Below are 19,053 nucleotides of genomic sequence, written 5' to 3'. Positions count from 1 at the left end.
GACAGCGCTCTTACTTTCCTAATAAGCCCCGCAGCTGTCGCTGCAGCGCAACTAGCGGGCGTGCCCCACGTGGTAGCCAAAAATACTCGCCCCACTAGCGGCCGTAGCTGCGGCGGCGGCCGGCAGATGGCAGCGGCAGTGCCGGCGCCGCCCCCGTGGGCCATCGATCGCGGCGGCGGCGGCGGCGACGGCGGCGCCGGCGCAGGGCGGCGCGGGGACGGCCGTCTGTGGCGGCAGTGCGCGCTGCGCAGCCCGCGACGCCACACCGCGCCGTCGCCGGCCACCGCTGACGCGACGCGACGCGACGCCTCCCGCCGCCCGCCGCTCGCCGGCTACTTGTTGCGCGCCGCGACTAACAGCGGGTCTCGCCCGCCGCGCTTCCCCTCGCTCTTACTGTTCGCCGTACACACTACGCGAGTGCCACTCCAGGTACCCGGCGACGACACCCGCTTCCTCCGACGTCACCAGCCGAGTAAGTCGCACCGCCCTTCCGGGCGCCGGCCGGACGCTCGTCCGCCGCGACCGGCGACGTCTGGCGTCAATAATAAGTAGGTCGGGCCTCCGCACCGTACGACCACTGTACGGCGCGTCTTCGCTGTCGCCGCGAGTACTCCTGACGTCACTGATACGAGGAGTGACGGAAATCGCGTCGGCGCACGGTACGCCTTCTGCGCGTACCGACTTGTGGTGCTAGCGAATGCAGTGAATCTGCTCCTACACGATTCGGGGCATTTTTCGTACACGGCGTTCCAGAACTAATGCAACATTACGGGAGAAGACCAAGTTGCGAAATTCGTTGAAAGAGACATCCTTTGTGTGATTCGTGCAACTCAGCACGCTTCGCGTGTTCTTGAACGTAATGTAAAGAAGCTGTAGAAATGCGAAATTGTGCGCTTCAAGAAAAAATACAAACGTAGTCTCCTATACGAAATCAATGAATCACAATAGGCATCATTCTAGTAATACCGTTGACAATTTATGGGGAAATGAAGTGAAATTGTAATGATTAGTCCTCGGATTTTGTTTACACTCATTTATTTAATTTTGCACGATTGACCAATTTCGACCTTAGAGGCGATTCTCAAGTGCTGTAGGTGATAACATGTCGTAATATATCCGATTATTTCCAGCGCGGGTGTAATTGATACATGGTTTTTAACGATGAAAGTAAGCCCTGGCTTTGTCTAAGAACGTGGCAATAGATTCTATGATAACTATCACTGTATTCACTTAACATTCTATTTTAAATTTGACGCTCGGACGTATATGCGCTCGTTTTCAGAACTGCCATGTCCGTTGCTAATTAGTAAGATACATTACGACATTCGTGAGAAACTAAATAAAATAATTACGTGTAAATAACAGTCCAGGTGGAACTACGGGGTGTTCAAAAAGTCTCTCCGCAGTGCCGTACGGTTGTTAGCCGCGCGTGCCGTATGCCACAGTGAATATACCGAAATGAAATTCAGTGAAAGACCAGTTATTAATTTATTGAATATTCATTTTTACTGACGCTGGCTGAGATAAACGAAACAGTGGAACGTTGGGAGAGTCCCCATGGAGGGAAGTAACCCAGACAGGCGAACAATCATACGGCACACGCGGCTAACAATCATACGGCACTGCGAGAGACGTTTTGAACACCCCGTATCACAGGGTCCGTCAACAAATAAACGACTGTGGTGCCTCGCTTGAAGAAAATGACGAAGTGGAATCCTCACATAGGCTCATCCGTAGATAAAGCAGATGGTTCAAGGGTAAGATATTGGAAAAATGCAATCAGTCGAAACAGGAAACCGTTTACAAAACACTTACGCGACGCATCGTACGATACTACACAAGTGGGCGAGTCCCATAAGGAAGAGGACATTACACTAGACATTGAAGATACAAAAACGAGGACACAATTGTCATACGTTTGATGGGCAGTTCCAATTTACACTCTGGCTGTTGTAATATCGTTGTTATTTGCAACACGATCAGCTGATGATTGCTGGTAGGCATTTTCAAGTGCGTACTCCTAATTCCTTAATTTACATCGTTATGCTTTGTGTGTGTGATTTTATAACAGCCAGAATGTAAAATGAAACTGCCCCTCAATAAATTTATAGTTGTGGCATCCGAAATGAGAAAACTTACGTGGCATGTTGGTTTGACTCAAAAGAGCGTTACGGAAATGCTGAAAAATCTGACAATTGTCTGAAGATTGTCGTCTATCGCGACAAGGCTGCTTACCAAGTTCCAGCAACCACAATTAAGGGAGGAAACTTGGGATACACTTCAGAATTAGACAATTTACAGCGAGAACAGAAACGTTGAAACAGTTATTTTTCTCCATCTCTACAGGTGACCCGAAGGGGAAGAAATTCTAATACACGGTACTGCGGGAAGTACCCTTCACCATGCACACAACTGTGGTTTTCAGAACATGGATGTAAATATAAAAAATACATTGTGCAACGTTCGTAGAGTAACTGCAGCAGCTCATCGTCCAATTTTGTCTTTAATTAGGACCTGAGTTTAGTAAGCAGCGTCTTTCAAGTGGTCCCATAAGAAAAAAAATCTAGTTGGGGATAAATTAGGAGACTGAGCAGGCGACGACGCCTTCAGGATGACTTTTCCGTGAAAAACACTGTCCTAGGAAAAAAAACCTTGACACTGCTGTCACGTAGTCTGAAGAATTTTATGCTGTGTGCTGTATTTGCTCATCAGGTAAAGTGTTTAAAAACTGTTGCACCATCTGTATCCAGCGTTCGCTGTTCATTGCGTCATGAAAGAGTGTGATGGAGATTCTCCTGCCAGATACTGTACACCAAATTCTCATGTTTTGTGCAAGTAGAGGAGACACGTGCAGATAATATTGATCGCACGTAGCCCAAAGGCGTGAACTCTGTGCATTCATGGTGGAAACACTCCTCGTCAGACCACACCATTTATTAAGTTCTTTCCGTTCTGGCAAGAAATACGACATGAATCACTGACGTAAAGTTATACGCATCCTAATGTCGTCAGGCAACAGTATGAACTGTTGCTGCGTGACGGTTTGTCCGCACAACCAACGGTGAGTTCAGGCGCTACAAGACCACCTGAGATTGAAAGAAGACGCGTAATGCACACCGATCCACTTTCCTTTCGGGTCGACTGTTTTCGGTTTAATCTGCCACATTTACAGTCTTCAGAAACTCGTCGTACAGCCACTTGTAGTGGACTTGTTTGGTGCATCCGTATCTAATACACTGGGTGACGATGAATTGTATTCTCAATAATGTGTAAGCCATTTCTTCCTCAATAACATAAGAAACATATCTACATAATAATAATCATTATACTATAAGGCTGCGTCACTTTCGGAAACCCAAGAAGGAATACAATGTATTTAAGCACAATACTTCATTATCCTGCTTAATTCCAACGCCTTTTGGAGCTGCCACTACACTTCAGTGACGTTTTAGGGCGTTACATCTTCTTCAGTTTTTCGTCTAGCAGAAAATGAATGGCAAATTTGCAGTAGGAACTCACCCTCATTACAGCAAATATAACTTGCCAGACTTCAGTATAGATCTCAAAATGTGCCTTTGAGAATTCTCAGGCGGAGATAATAATTTTTTTTTTTAATTTAAAAGATCAGTCAAATCTTTTGTGAAATGATTTCTCTAAAACGTTAGAAATTTAATAGATCAGAGAAATTTTCAAGCGCATTTGAATGATAGTCGAAATAGTGTACAGCTAATGAGGCATGTCAAATATTTCTCTAATCTATTTTATTTCTTACTTTTAGACAAAGCATATTTCAGAACGTTTTGCCGTCTCGCTCAACTGTTTTAGAGTTTCAAGTTTTGTTCAGAAAGCATGAAATATACTTAAATATGGATCGGTATTATATTATTATTAAGAGGGAGCTGAAAAGTTTCAATTTATGTTGTTTTATTTTGTCAACATGAAAGAAATAATGCCACAATTTATACACCAAGTAACTTATGCGCAAAGTAGTTAGGCCTTGACGAGACGAACTTTGACACTTTTGACACTTTATTTACATGGATAGCAGCTAATTTACAAATATTTTTTATGCAGATCTAGATCTTAAGCTAGACAATTAGACACTACATTTGTCTATTTCCTTCTCTTCAAAACTTGGGCAAAAAAATCGAGTATATAATTTCTAGGAGTTAGTTTTCGCCCTACTCAAACATTTGACCAAATAGGACGCAACATATTTTCCAACCTGTTGACATGCTGAATGACCAGCCATTGCATACAAGAATTAATTTTTATTTTCAGCAATGTATGTGTCTGTACACAATAGGACAAAAGTATTAAAGCACATGTTTCCATCCTCTTTTTCCCAGAGCTTCTACTCTCTCTCTCTGTCTGTTCTGTCTGTCTGTCTGTCTCTCTCTCTCTCTCTTTGTGTGTGCGTGTGTGTGTTTGTCTATCAACCACACCCATCATCCCCGTCCTTCCCTCCTTCACCCGCCTCCCCCCTAAACCTCACAATACTCGCTCTCACTTCTTCGCAATAGGTTATATCGTTTAACTTCGCATGTTCATAGACTGAAATATTATGATAATATTACTACATTAGCTGATCAAATGTACAATTTACATACTTATCAATGCAAGTAGAATAGAACTTTAGTCGTTCGTTAATATCGACTGAGACGCCCTCATGAAGTTAGCAACTGTGTCGTTAATTTACCGCGAGATGACAAAATGAAGCGGATATGTGAAGAGCGTTAACTTCGACCTTGGAAATGTAGTCGTAGATTCGAGACACGTTGGACATGAGCAGAAAAATAAAATATTGCGAGTGAAGACGGACTATTTCCTGATAAACTGCATACGACGTGGAAGATACAGCCACGTAAAGCTCATGATGAAATTGTTAGCGATGAAGCTGTAGTCCTAATATCTTTCATGTGTAGGGCTTTTATGAATGCCTCGACCGGTCATCATGCGTGGACCTCGTCCTCCTGAGCGACGCGGTGTCTTCCTCTTTTGGCGTTCCTGCTCATTTTCGGCAGCACTTGTTACTCCCAACCTTGTGGGGTGGCGCAGCGGCTCCCCCCGTCAGAGGTTAGAATCCTCCCTCGGGTATGGGTGTGTGTGTGTGTGTGTGTGTGTGTGTGTGTGTGTGTTGTCCATAGCGTACGTTAGTTTAAGTTGGATTAAGTAGTGTGTAAGCTTAGGTACCGATGACCTAACCGGTTTGGTCTCATAACATCTCACCACAAATTGACAAAAATTTTAGATGGCGCAGTGACTGAGGCGACTGAACTCAAGCTGGTATTGCAATTCAAATCTAGTCAAGAAACAACGATTTTGATTTCAAAGTGTCTACGTTTTTCGTTTGCAGCTCATTTAATTTTGTCGTATACCCTTCACACCGTATTTCGACAGCTTCTCTAATTGTCTTAGCCGGGTGGCGAGCGCAGAGTTCGTTGTTCGCTGTTTCGACAGCAATAGAACTGAACAGGTCACGATGCACGCCGCCCCAGCCATTCATTCCCGGTTCCGTAAAACAATAAAACAAACAGGCATAATGCTATGCCAAAACAAAAGTTATAAGTAAAGAAAATGTGTCCTGCCACTTCCGCCGTACCAATTCACTTAACACATCATACTTATCCTATTTTTGCAATGTGGATTGATAATTTGAGACCAAATAAGGAAATAGACTCATTCTGCCCTTGAATAGCAGATGGCATCACGGAAAGACGTATAACCCTCCGTGGACATCTAGAGACAGTGAAAGAAGGCATATTAACAAAAAAGATCTTCAAATTCTTGGAAAACGAGGAACAGACTAAGAAAAAGGGTGGGAAGGAAAGACAAAAATGGAAAAGAAGGACTTAGAGGAAATGCAGGTTGAGCAAGAGACTTTACTCGTTAGTAACAAATTCAGACGAGAAGTCAAGAAATCCAAAGCTTTTCAGGACGATAAAACAAACAGAAAACAACTCGAGTCAAATGGTTGCATGAAAGAGTCCATTCTGAGAGAAAGAGTTTTGGAGAAGGATGAAGGAAACTGTAATTATCTTGGCGTGCTTCTTAGTTGGCCTGAAATGAAATTAAAAAAATAATAATAAAACGTCACAAGAGGACCTTTCGTCAAGAAACAGCTTAGTAGCCACTTATCTATGAGCAGACAGAGAGAGAGAGAGAGAGAGAGAGAGAGAGAGAGAGGGAGAGAGAACATTGATATGTTGACGTCGTGTCTCACACTTTACTAAAGCTTCTGTTCCCTGTTAACTAAATTATCCGTCACCCTGCTGTACGTACAGGGTAGTCAGAAACAGACTGGAAAGCTTATAATGGCGTTGCAGCCGAGTTTGCGCTGAGAAGTAATCGTTAAGAAACAAACCTACACGTAGATCCCTTTTCGACTTGTTTGCCAGTGAAATTACGTATTTGAAGTTTACCAGGTCGCCACGCGCGCAAATTCAAGCAAACTGTCATCAAACGTGTTATTTGTTTGGTTTCTTCAAGCCGACCAAACATAGCTTTCACTCACATACTTCAAATTTATCACTTCCGAAAGAGGCACATTATAGTTGGTAATGAGCATTTGGACACGGGCCCACGGACGTCTGTGCATTGTCGCATTTTAGCGCGTGCAAGTGCTTGAATCTGCGCACCTGACGACCTGACTCGCCAACTTCAACGCAACGCAACTCGGAAACGGCACATCATATCGAACTGTTTTCTTAACAATTATTTCTCGACACAGCCCCCACCTGCAACACTCTTACAAGCTTTTCGGACCGTTTCTGACCACCGTCTACATTTTTGCAACTAAACTACAAGGTCTACTACTTGTGAAAGATAATCTAAGGACCAAAAAACGTTTATATGCCGCTTATCGTGTGGATAGAGCACACCATTTGTATGCTGGGCAGAGTATAAGAATTGTTAAGCATTGCTTTATAGAACAAACGCTTCAAGCAGCGTCTAAATCAGATGTCGCCGAGCACTGCCTCACCTGTGAGCATGTAACGAAATGCTAAGATATCAGCATTATGGTGCAGACGACGAACTTCTGGGACGGTATGCTGAACTACATTATTGAGATAAGACTGACGTATACTTTGTGCAGTTAATAGGGACAGGGGCTGCAGTTCAAATAAGGCGAGGGATCAGACATTCATTTTGCGTGTATAACGTGGGAAAAATGTAAAGGTTCTCTCTATTCATAGATGACATTATCTTACTTTTTCTGACAAGCTTTTATGCTTTCTGATTTTATCTATGATGGATGCAAAGTCGTGGTTGTGCTAAATTTGAGAGCTAAAAAAATGTAGGCTCCAGATTCGCAGTGAAAAAGCACCAATTTTAACCGTTTGCCTTTATCATTGTCTTTACACAAAATTCCACATTGCATCGAAACCGTTGTAAAAAGATCATTCCCGTAAAAACCCCACAGGAGTGTGGTCATTGTATAAAGAAGACATATGCGCCAAAGAACAGCATAAATTTTGCGACACAAAACAATCATTTGCCATTACTTTTAGATACTATCGTACCGTCTTTTTCTCTACTAAATTCATACACTTCAGCAGCCACTGTAAAAACCTTAGAAGTCATAAACTTAAACCTGTTGCACTATAAAATATCAACATAACCTAGACGTACGAATTATTCGATCTACTGCAGTTAGCGCTACATTTTATTTGGTGAGAATTTAATGAAAAATATATAAACCAGACGGTGGACCGGCCATGGACGGCTGCTTCGCCGGTACCCTTGCCGGAATTTCACTGAACGATGACGAGACAGAGTTTTGCTCTAAAAATGTACACACAAAATACATTACAAATGCTTTGTGGAAGACATTGTCTCCTACAGGGTCACACACGGGAGACGGACGGTTTTAAATGAAATAATACTCAGCTAACTTTAAAATTAATGCATGTTTATTTACGCAAAATCAAAGCTCATTATTAGCCATTTTAGTTAACAAAGTTATTTGTGATTAATAATGTCGTCAAGGTGATGTCCATTATTTCGAATGGAGGACTCAAGTCTCTTCCCAAATCCTCCATCACACGGACTAAAATCTCTGCAGGGATGGCAGCAATTTCTTGAATGATTGCAGTCTTCAACTCGTCCTAATTTCGTGGTTTGTGGTTATAGGCAAAGTTCTTAAGGTACCCCCACAGAAAAAAGTCACATACTGACAAGTCGGGAGACCTGAGAGGCCAAGGAACGTTGCCAAAACCTGAGATAATCCGGCCAGGAAACATGGGTCCAAGATCTGTCAGAAGTGTTTGCGGCGTGTGATCCTGCTGGAACCAAACGGGTTTTAAAAGGGATTCGTCGGCTTCTTAGTTTTGGTTTCAAGATTGTTTCAAGCATACAAATGTAACGAACCGAATTAACAGTAACTGTGGCCCCGTTCTCTTCAAAAAAGTAAGGTCCAACAATGCCAACAGAGCCAAGAGCACACCAGACTCTTACTTTTTTGGAGTGTAGAGGACGCTGGTGGATAAGGAGTGGATGCTCTGGAGCCCAGTAACGTAGGTTTTCAGAATGAGATTTTCACTCTGCAACGTAGGGTTTGCTTGTTCACAGTCCCATTTAAATGAAAATGAACTTCATCGCTCATCAATAAAATTTCATTTTCATTCGATCCCAAAATAACTTGTATTCTGTAAGCGAACTCTTCTCACACAGCAAAATCAGTTTCCTTAAGTTGTTGGACAATGAGCATTTTGTAGGGATGGAATATTAATTCCTTATGCAAAATTCGTCCAACCGATTCACGATTGATTCGTAACTCACTAACATGACGTCCAGCTGACCGTCCTGGGCTTCTGACTGCCGCTTGCCTTACCCTTTCAACATTTTCTGTTGTCGTTACTCTGCATTTCGGGTCAGGATGCTTCTTATCCAGCATGTTTCCAATTGATCTGAAGTTTTACACCCATCTGAGGATTGTGTTACCGCTCGGAACAGCTCCATGTCGACCGACATTAAACCGCGCACGAAACAATCGCTGCGTAGCAATAATAGACTCACCACTTTTCACGAAACTGTCATAGACAAACACTCGACGTTGCAAGTCCCACTGCTCCATAGTGACTGAGTAAATGAAATGGCGTCTTGTGTTGATCAGAACTATCCCCATCACGACCATCTCCCACCACCGCGCCCTCAGTACTACGCAGTTCAAAGCCATACGTCTTTCGTGTGTCACCCTGTATAAAGGAGAAATCTGAGGCTGAGCATATAGTCAATAGCACGAGCAGATTCCATTCGAAAATATGCTGCAAAATGGAAAGTAAGACAGAAAACATCATACTTTTTGTGAACGGAAGCGTTACGAAACGTGGTGGGTAAACACAAGAGCGGGAATTTCCTCAAGCTATCCACTACAGATAAGACGGCTGCTAACACGTCGCGACATCCAGCACAACACAAAGTCACCTGTTTCACTTCAGCCCAGCACCGCTACGTCAGACTAATGACTTTTATTTAGAGAAGCAGGCTAATAAATTTTGCTAGGTGAATGAGAGGGTGTTGATAACAATATTATCCATTTCTACGTATGTGAACGGTGCTTATGTTCGATCCTTGTAGCATAGTATCATACAGTATACTATAGAGCAACCTTAGCATGACACAACAATGCATTTCGAAATTAAAGGCTTTTCTCTTCCGGCTCTCACTGTTAAAATCTTAGGAAAATTACAAATTTTATTTGAGGAAAAGGAACAGAAATAATTTTGATGTTCTGAATAACTTAGAACTGCTTTTCATGAAGGTAAATTTGAAAATTTTCTGAATATGCAAACGGAACTTAGCAATTGTTGTAGCTTCACTTCGTCGACAACATTTGTGTTGACAACGAACTCCGAAGTGCCATTGATGTCAGTGTAAAAAGGGACGCTAGTCTCAAACAAACATTAGGCAGCAGACTTACAAGCAAAGCTACTGAAATTATTACAGTTCGATTTCCAATACATACAATTATTCAGAGACTCACAACATACACCTTCAAGAGTTCGTTGTGCTCTGTTCTTAGCCTGTGACGGTCCTGCTCTGAGGCTGAGTTCAGTAGGTGCACACCAGTCTTCTATCTATGCGGCGCCGTGCAGCTGTGATGAACTAGAGCGGCAGTGGAACTAGAACTGGCTCTCACTGGAACATACTCTGGAACACAGTCTTCCTGTTAAGGTAGCAGGTCACAGGTCACAGAAGAATGACGAGCTTTCCTGCAGGTTAAGCGCCAGTGCGCTATTCCCTCGTTGTGATAGTGTAAAGTGAACCACTACTTATTTTGCGAATAGAATACTCCAATACTCCGTCCGTCTCGTCTGGTGTAGGCAGCAATTTCTGACGGGTCTCTATATTCAATAATAAAAATAACCGAGGGCTATCAGACTAAGTTTTAAACAAACTAAGTGTGCGTTCGGAGTATGTGACTAATGATTAATCCAAATGTAAGAGTTCATTCCTAAAGAGTTCGTACCATACAAGTTCATAAGCAGTAGCTTCTTTAATAACTATTTTCCACAGAGAAGTACTTGTTTATTTCAATCGTCAAGCGAAGGGTTGATATATTCCACATATAGTTGATTAATTATTATCAAATCTAAGGAGGTTTCTATTGTCTACTCGAATGAAAGCTGTAAATATACAACAAGGCGTTTATTACAACTTAAAGCGAACATTGCATTGCGTCTTTCATAATCAATAGCAGAACAAGGGGGCGTCATTTCAGATCAGTCGTGATATGTCTCGTAAAATTCCAGCGATGACAAAGAGTTAACATAAAGATCAGAATTATACGTTCCATGAGTGCTCCACGTGCACGGCAAAGATTGCCATGACAGCACACAGCTCATTACGCTTGTATAAATACAGTATTAACATTTCCGTAATAGGACAAAATGCATTACAGAAGGGGCCTTCTCCTGTTGAATTGGTCTCTATTGAAGATGGTGACTGTGGTATCATCTGGCTGCTGCGAAGAATGTTTACTCCCACAACAGGTCGCACCAGTATGTGACCAGGTCCTGTATGAGCCGGTTTGTCTGTTAAGGTGCAGAGAGCGACTTATATCCTGGTGCCCAAAGATACAAGTTCCGCATTATGTGTCCCGCTTGATGCGTCACGTGAAACATAATTCCGATCTGATCTTGAGGAGGACACTACTAGAATCTGCTGGCGGCCTCGCAGCGCCTGCCGGGCCGGCCATCCTGCGTAGCTCGCATTGTTTGAGGGAAATTTTGTTTGCTGGAGTTCCGACTCAGGGTCACAACAGCAATGATGGATTTTTAAAATGGCTTTATAGACCTTTTTCAACGCCAGTACCCGCCAGGGTAGCCGAGAGCGCTAACGCGCTGCTTCCTGGACTCGGGTAGGCGCGCCAGCCCCGGATCGAATCCGCCCGGCGGATTAACGACGAGGGCTGATGTGCCAGCCAGCCTGGATGTGGTTTTTAGGCGGTTTTCCACATCCCGATAGGTGAATACCTGGATGGTCCCCCTGTTCCGCCTCAGTTACACGGCTCGCAGACATCTGAACACGTTCGCACTATTCTATGGATTACACTCAATGCAGACAGCTGGGTTACAATAATTCCATCCTGCGGGTTACGGAGTGGTGGCAAGAAGGGCATCTGGCCACCCCTTCAACATTAACATGCCAAATCCGATTAACGATGGCTGACCCTGCGTAACTGTGGGACAAGGCTCAAGCGATAGAATAGAATATATAGAATAGATAGATCTTTTTCAACGCTAATATAAAATGTAGCATGAAAGCGCCCTTAAGTACTTCACATATGTGTAAGCACACCAGATAAAAAAAAAAATTAGTCACTCGAAGCAGACATCACGTTTATCCCGTTTTAACCACCTCTGGCGTTGATAATGACCTGAGTTCGAAAAGGGAGAGAGTCTAATTGTTTCTTCAGGTAAGTGATACCCAGGTGAATCCAGTCATTGATGGTAAGACACCGTAAGGCTACCAGACTGCGCGTTTGTTGATAGCTACGTCTCACTCATTGTTACTAACAGCTTCAGAGGTTTTCTGTGGTATTGAGATCTGTTGATTCAGCTGGTCATTCGAGGTGTGACATGGTGGGCAAGTGTTCGTTAAACCAGGACTACTTGCAAGAAACCCTGTGCACACAGTTCTCGGAGGAAGGGACTGCCCACAGCGTACTCGTGATGGAGATGCAGAGGGATGGACAACGCTTGCTGACGCAGGACCTCGAATTCGACATCCCGGTTCACGTTCACGGTAACCTGAATGACTGGCCCAAGTCTTGGTACGACAAATACCTCCAAAACACAACAGAACCACTTCCCACCTGAACAACAAGGGGTGGACAAAAATATGAAAACATCAAAAACCAGGTCTAAAACTGTGTAGGAAACTCGTTAGCATTCACGACAACTTCCAGTCGTATCGGAATGGATAAATATAGGTTCTGTACAGTTTTGACGGAAATTTTACACCATTCTTCCTGCAAAATAGTGGCAAGCTGAGATAAACATAATGGGGGTGGATAGGGATCATGCACCCTTCTCTCCAAAGTAGATCACATAGGCTCAATAATTTTGAGGTCTAATGACTGTGGTGGCCAAGAGAGATTTGAAAATTCATCCTCGTGCTTTCAAAACCAGTCCAGAACTGTGAGAGCTGTGTGAACACGTACCCTGACGTCTTGGAACACGGCATCACAATTGGGGAACAAGGTTTGTGCCATAGGATGGACGTAATCAACCAAAATGGTCACTTAATCCGTGGCAGTAATGCGACCTTTCAGAGTAACCATGGGGGTCATAAAATACCGTGATACGGCCACCCAAATCATCACAGAATACCCACCACGTTTCACTCTTGTGACGTAAACTCACCCAGAAGTTGGAAGCGGTGTACAACAATACTCATCCGACAAAATTACTTTCTTCCATTGCTCCATAGCCCAGGTTTAATGGCTTCGGCGCCAGGTTTGCCTGTTACGGGCATTTTGGAATTCCAGCTCATTACAAAATTCCCAGCTAATGGATGTCCCTTCGTGTTGTTTTGGGGAGGACAGAGTTCGAATGTACGACACTCAATTCTGTAGTAACTTTTGTAGCTGTCGTCCTCTTGCTTTTCTTCACAATCCTCTTCATTGACCGTCTGTCTTGATCACTCAACACGCAGTTTCGTCCGCGTTGTGTCTTAGTGGATAACGTTTATCTTTTTTCCCTGTATCTGGTTTAAATCTTTGGTACGGTACAAACCAACGATGTGGGTTTGCTCTGTGGTGACCCATCAGTACTACCAAAACTCTTCAAGACTTCGATTGACGCTACAGTAGGTCTGCTCTGTGGTGACCCACCAGTTCTACCAATATTCTTCAAGACTTCGACTGATACTTCTGTGGATCTGCCCTGCTGCGGCTCATTACCAATCTTACGATACTAACTGAAATCTTCATGTCAAGAGTCAGCACTTTGTTTCCGTGGGGAGGAAACCACTACATCTTGAAGACTGCATGGTTGTCCACTACTTACTTGTGCACTTTCATATACTGCTCAATCTTTGTGCGTAAAACTAGCGCAGACTTCTCTTCTGATGAATTATTGGGACTGTCTTTAGGGACTTGAGAAGAATTTTTACTTTATTGACCAACGGCATATTACTTGACCTTTGTGTGCATCTTCTCTATTTGATATTATTAATATAAAAATTTTAACAACTTAGTCTTGGCCACTGCCCAAAAGACTTTGTAAAATTTTTTGAGTGGAGCAGGGGAGTTATGTAAGTAGCCTGTTTGCAAGTTGGCAGCGCTATAGACTGTGTTAATATCGCTGACAGAGCTCTGCGCCCTCGGCATGAGATTCTGTGGTTGGACGGACTAGCAGTTCGCGAGAGGATGGAGAAGTATTTGGACATGTTTTTCTTAGTGGAGACTCTGTGTTGGTAGGACACGCAATGTAAAGTGAGATGAAATTTCTTATTAGAAAAGATGCAAGGAAAGGTATGATAATGGATGTATGGTTTATAATGTTTCGGTAGTAGAATTATTGACAACTATATAATTTTTGGAACTGGATGTCATATGAATAAGATAAAATTTTCTAAATACATTGTTTGCTTTTCAACAAAATCTTTCTTTTGCTAACCATATGTCCCCTAGCAGCTAGAGTCTATAGTAGTTAGAATCCTTTTAATTAGTTAGCTGTTGTTGCTACTTGCTGTAATTGCTGTAGTTCGTGTTATGAACATTTTCTGTGAGATAAGTGACTTATGAAAAAAAATGGGGTTTCCACTAACGGAGTTCGTGATTGAAATGAGTTTAGCCAAGTAACAGAGTTTGAGGTAGTTTCATATTTCTTTAATTTCATATTTTTTTGGATTTGTATTATTGTTAGGATTTCTTGCAACCCAGGGCTATTCTTTTGTATTAATTATTGGAAGTAATGTTGTTAATGTTTGGGTTTGTATATTGTGGGTAATAAATGAATAGGTTAAGTTTTAGTTGCCTTTGTCAGGGAAAATTCTGTTGGTCAGTGCTCAAATAAAAAAATAATTAAATATTTAGTTTCAGATGTAAGTGATGATGTTTTCAATAGTTTGTTTACATCGTTTAAAATCGTTGTGAGGCACAACAGTTAAATCCACATTGTCTCACATCATGTTTTGGTTGTAGACACCACAAACCCACGGAATTTTCATTATTTGGAAGACCAAAAAGTAAAAGCTAATGTAAAATGCACCTAAACGTGAATAAGCCGTCTGATGATGAACCTGTCGATCCGAAACCGTAAACGGATCTATTTAAATAAACAAGTAGCATTATAGAAAGTGACTGCTTGCTGTTATCTTCTGTGTAAGAGTCAGCCTATAATTTGTACACAGCCACGGGCTCAGAATATCAGTTTCAGACAAAATAGAATTATGTAGAGAGTGTATGAAATCAGGAACAACTATTTCCAATAAACCTGTATTTAGGGAAAAATAGGAAACGGAACAAGTGTTCCGATCATAACGTTAGCATATCCATTTTTCAAACAGATTAATTGATTTTAGAGGACAATATCATATACTGAAGGGCGTCAAACTTAGAGCGAATATTAACTTATGCACTGAAACTAGAAGTTAACCATGACTAACTTACGAGTTCTTAGTTTATGTCGTTGCCGGTAGGCGTCTCCCTGGTGCAGCTAGACCTCTCCCCAGCCCCCCACTCTTCCTCCGCCCTTGCATAATATTTGGCACTAGCGAACCCGGCAATGTTTTGCAATTGCTAAATATGTATGAGAACTGGATGTACGTCCTAATATCCGTCTCCCCATGTCTCTGTCCATCTCCTCCCTCCTCTCTCTGTGCTCATTTCCTCATCCCTATCGACCAACCTCCTCTTCTCCCCCCCAGCCTCCTCTCTGTTTATTGATGTTGCAATGGAAACCTTGACAGGAAACTAAAGGCGTTTAAAATGAATGGGTGAATCGGTTGTGATCATTGGTACATGGGGAATGAGAGAGACCTTTCCAGTTACTGGATATGTGAGAACAGGAACTTCAACGACAGTATTTCGCATGGTTTTAATCGGCGAACGGGTAGCATTACAAAGTTTCGGACGAGTCAGATTCCATGGTAGTATTCTAATCATAGACCGTAAATAGAGCTTTGCGGTTTTCTGTTAAAACCGACTGCGAGGAATAAAATGAAACTGCACATTGTTGCGAGTACAGTTTTTGTATAATGAGAACTAATAAATATAGGAGAAACAATTTGTCTAATGACTTAAATGCCCAGATATCATAGTTAAATTTGACTACGAGAAACAAAACTAAAACACACATTTTCATTGCACAGCATTTTTTTCTCGCGGTCGGTTTCAACAGGAAGCCTGCACAATGTTGCATAAAAAATCTATAGTCTGTGTCCGTATGAGTGTCTATTGTTGCGCAAAAATTTGAATAAAAATCGATCAAGAAATTTTCGAGATTTTTTTCCAACAACGTTTGCCTATTGTATCTTATGTAGATTTAAAGCTCCGTATATTTGAAAATATATAATCTGTGGCCTTCCAGCTTTCATTAGAGTGTGGTGTGTAAATTTGAAGTAAATAGAAGACTAGTCGATATTTTTGCTAACGTTTATTCCTTGTATATTACTTATATATTTAAATACAGTATATATTTAAAATTTGCAGCCTCTGTTCATCCGATCGTTTAGTTAAGTCTCGTGTAAAAATTTAAAATAAATCCGTCAGAAACTTTTAGAGATTTTTGGTAACAACGTTAAATGTCGCCATTTCTTTATATAGTGGTATAGACACATCTATATATTTAAAGAGTATGTTGCCAATGTTCGTCCTAACGTTTATTAGAGTACTGTGTGAAAATTTGAAGTAAATCGATAAAGGTGACTTTTGCTAACTATGTTTCCTCTTTACGTAATGTATAGATAGTCATACACCATGTGCGGTTATAAACATGAAGGCTACGCCCGTTCGAATTTTTATTAGAGTTCTGCGTAAAAATTTGAAACCAATCGGTCAAGAACATTTCGAGATTCTTTGGTAACAACTTTTCCCCTTTATATAGTTTATAGATATTTATATATCACATATATTAAGAATACGCTGCCTAGAACCGTTTGAACGTTTTCGAAAGTATTCTGTAAAAATTTAAAAAAAAGAAAACAAAGGTGCCAAGAACTTTTCGAGATTTTTTTAAAACAACTTTTCTCTTTTGTACAGTATATATTTATGTAATACATATATTAAAAAGATGTAAAATATTCGTCTGAAAGTTTATTAGAGTATTGAAGTAAATCGGTGTAGAACTTTTTGAGTTTTTTTCTAACTACCTTTTCCACTTACAGTGTATCTACACTCCTGGAAATGGAAAAAAGAACACATTGACACCGGTGTGTCAGACCCACCATACTTGCTCCGGACACTGCGAGAGGGCTGTACAAGCAATGATCACACGCACGGCACAGCGGACACACCAGGAACCGCGGTGTTGGCCGTCGAATGGCGCTAGCTGCGCAGCATTTGTGCACCGCCGCCGTCAGTGTCAGCCAGTTTGCCGTGGCATACGGAGCTCCATCGCAGTCTTTAACACTGGTAGCATGCCGCGACAGCGTGGACGTGAACCACGGACTTTGAGCGAGGGCGTATAGTGGGCATGCGGGAGGCCGGGTGGACGTACCGCCGAATTGCTCAACACGTGGGGCGTGAGGTCTCCACAGTACATCGATGTTGTCGCCAGTGGTCGGCGGAAGGTGCACGTGCCCGTCGACCTGGGACCGGACCGCAGCGACGCACGGATGCACGCCAAGACCGTAGGATCCTACGCAGTGCCGTAGGGGACCGCACCGCCACTTCCCAGCAAATGAGGGACACTGTTGCTCCTGGGGTATCGGCGAGGACCATTCGCAACCGTCTCCATGAAGCTGGGCTACGGTCCCGCACACCGTTAGGCCGTCTTCCGCTCACGCCCCAACATCGTGCAGCCCGCCTCCAGTGGTGTCGCGACAGGCGTGAATGGAGGGACGAATGGAGACGTGTCGTCTTCAGCGATGAGAGTCGCTTCTGCCTTGGTGCCAATGATGGTCGTATGCATGTTTGGCGCCGTGCAGGTGAGCGCCACAATCAGGACTGCATACGACCGAGGCACACAGGGCCAACACCCTGCATCATGGTGTGGGGAGCGATCTCCTACACTGGCCGTACACCACTGGTGATCGTCGAGGGGACACTGAATAGTGCACGGTACATCCAAACCGTCATCGAACCCATCGTTCTACCATTCCTAGACCGGCAAGGGAACTTGCTGTTCCAACAGGACAATGCACGTCCGCATGTATCCCGTGCCACCCAACGTGCTCTAGAAGGTGTAAGTCAACTACCCTGGCCAGCAAGATCTCCGGATCTGTCCCCCATTGAGCATGTTTGGGACTGGATGAAGCGTCGTCTCACGCGGTCTGCACGTCCAGCACGAACGCTGGTCCAACTGAGGCGCCAGGTGGAAATGGCATGGCAAGCCGTTCCACAGGACTACATCCAGCATCTCTACGATCGTCTCCATGGGAGAATAGCAGCCTGCATTGCTGCGAAAGATGGATATACACTGTACTAGTGCCGACATTGTGCATGCTCTGTTGCCTGTGTCTATGTGTCTGTGGTTCTGTCAGTGTGATCATGTGATGTATCTGACCCCAGGAATGTGTCAATAAAGTTTCCCTTTCCTGGGACAATGAATTCACGGTGTTCTTATTTCAATTTCCAGGAGTGTATATACTTATATACCATACATATTTAAAAATTGTGTAGCCCATATCTCTCGAAACGTTTATCAGAGCATCGTGTAAAAATTTAGAGAAGTCAGTCAAGAGGTTTCCAAAATATCTGGTGACGACATTCTACGTCTGCATCAGGATACATACCCTGCAACCCATCGTATGGTGCGTGGCTTAGGGTTCCCTGTACCTCTATAGTCATTTCATTTCCTGTTCCACTCGCAAATAGAGCGAGGGATAATGACGTTCTGTATGCGTCCGTACGAGCCCTAATCTTCTAATCGTTTCTTCGCAGTCGTAACAAATTTAGGAACTCGCCTCTGAATTGCTTCGAAGTCTCCTTTACTCCGTCCTGGCGCGGATCCCAAACACTCGAACAGTATTCAACAACGGCTCGCACTAGTGTCCTACATGCAGTCTCCTTTACACTTATCAAACTTTCCTAAAATTCTCCCAATAAAGCGAAGTCGACCATTCGCATTCCCTGCTACAATCCTTACATGCTCATTTCATATTATATAGCTTTGCAACGGTACGCCTAGAGATTTAGTCTGCGAGACTGTGTCAAGCATCACACTACTAATGCTGTACTCGAACATTATGGGTTTGTTTTTCCTGTTGATCTCCACTGACTCATATTTTCTACATTTAGAACATGGTGCCATTCATCACACCACCTACAAATTTAGTCTACATCTACATCTACACAGATACTATGCAAATCACATTTAAGTGCCTGGCAGAGGGTTCATCGAATCACCTTCACAGTTCTCTATTATTCCAATCTCGTATAGC

General features: G+C 42.9%; 1 long non-coding RNA gene across 1 annotated transcript in view; it reads left to right on the top strand.

Moving 5' to 3' along the window:
- Positions 1-321: 321 nt before the first annotated feature.
- LOC126412507 (uncharacterized) overlaps positions 322-19,053 on the top strand; it is a 630,690-nt gene continuing 611,958 nt past the window's right edge. The window contains exon 1 of the long non-coding RNA XR_007575300.1: positions 322-472. This is a non-coding gene — a long non-coding RNA (uncharacterized LOC126412507). The remainder of the gene's footprint in view (positions 473-19,053) is intronic.

Source organism: Schistocerca serialis, chromosome 7, assembly GCF_023864345.2.
Source record: "Schistocerca serialis cubense isolate TAMUIC-IGC-003099 chromosome 7, iqSchSeri2.2, whole genome shotgun sequence".
Classification (NCBI taxonomy): Eukaryota; Metazoa; Arthropoda; class Insecta; order Orthoptera; family Acrididae; genus Schistocerca; species Schistocerca serialis.
The sequence above is the reverse complement of the archived record's forward strand: the minus strand, read 5'-3'. Positions and strand labels throughout refer to the sequence as shown.